The sequence below is a fragment of the Tarenaya hassleriana genome, unplaced genomic scaffold (genome assembly GCF_000463585.1).
Source record: "Tarenaya hassleriana unplaced genomic scaffold, ASM46358v1 Cleome13, whole genome shotgun sequence".
Taxonomy (NCBI): Eukaryota; Viridiplantae; Streptophyta; class Magnoliopsida; order Brassicales; family Cleomaceae; genus Tarenaya; species Tarenaya hassleriana.
This window is the reverse complement of record NW_010963495.1, coordinates 3,234,434-3,235,612: the sequence shown is the minus strand read 5'-3', so window position 1 is coordinate 3,235,612 and position 1,179 is coordinate 3,234,434.

The following is a 1,179-nucleotide window of genomic DNA, read 5'->3' as shown; positions in this document are numbered from 1 at the left end:
GGGCAGTAGGGTCCTCGGACATGAGGGTAGGAGCATCCTCGGTCGCTTGGGCAGCAGGGTCCTCGGAGATGTGGGCAGTAACATCCTCAATGTCTTGGGTAGCAAAGTCCACTTCCATAGGGTTTTCTTCATGGACCTTTGGACTCGTAACCCCCCCTTCCACGGTTCTGGGAGGAGTATTAGACACCCCCTCGGAGCCCTCGTCATCACTTTCTTCACTACGCCCAACCTCAACCCGAGCTTTAAAATGGTAAGGAATATCCTTACCGGCGTCGTAATCACTCGTTGATGAGCTTCTATCCACATCTTCACCCCCTTCTCCCTGTATCTGTGAACGGGGAGTACGCACATCCTCACCACCAACCCCCTGAAAAGGTTCTTCATCCACCGGAAATTCTGCTTTCCTCATCATCTCCTTCACTGAATTTATGATCCTCAATTCAGAGGCCTTAATCGCCTCCATCAATCTCCTTTCAGAACATTTTTCTTCTTCTTTTTTTCCTTTTTTTACTTGTTTCTTTCTTCTTCTTCTTTTTTTCCTTTTTTTACTTGTTTCTTTCTTCCATGTTGTTCTTGTTCTCTTCTTTGTACTTCTTCTTCTCCTTCTTCCTCCTCTTCTTCGTCATCTTCTTCTTTTTCTTCTCGATTCTTTTTCTTGTCCTTCTCTTCTGCTTTCTTATCGGAAGTAGCTCCCCTGGCATCGACATCAAGAGCACGAATATGCTCAAAACAAATAAGAGTAGAAAGTGTGGAAGAGAAATCACTTCTTGCTGACGTTGATGACGAAGATATTACCAATTCGGATGTGCGCAGTTGGATGAAACAACTGAAGGTCGATTTCTCTTCCACACTTTCTACTCTAAGAATACTTTGAATGCCCTGAAACCAAAACACAACAGTTGTCAGCCAATATGACATGTGAGACCAGAATTAAAAATAAACAGTGTGACCAACGTGACCAGTGTGACCAACGTGACCAGTGTGACCAACGTGACCGGTGTGACCAACGTGACCAGTGTGACCAACGTGACCAGTGTGACCAACGTGACCAGTGTGACCAGTGGGACCAGTGTGACCAATGTGTTAGGTTTTGGGGCTACGGATTCCTAGCATGCGATCATATCGATCTAGGGTTTGGTTTACTAGGTTTCATGCAGCGGAAGGATAATCTAAACCTAG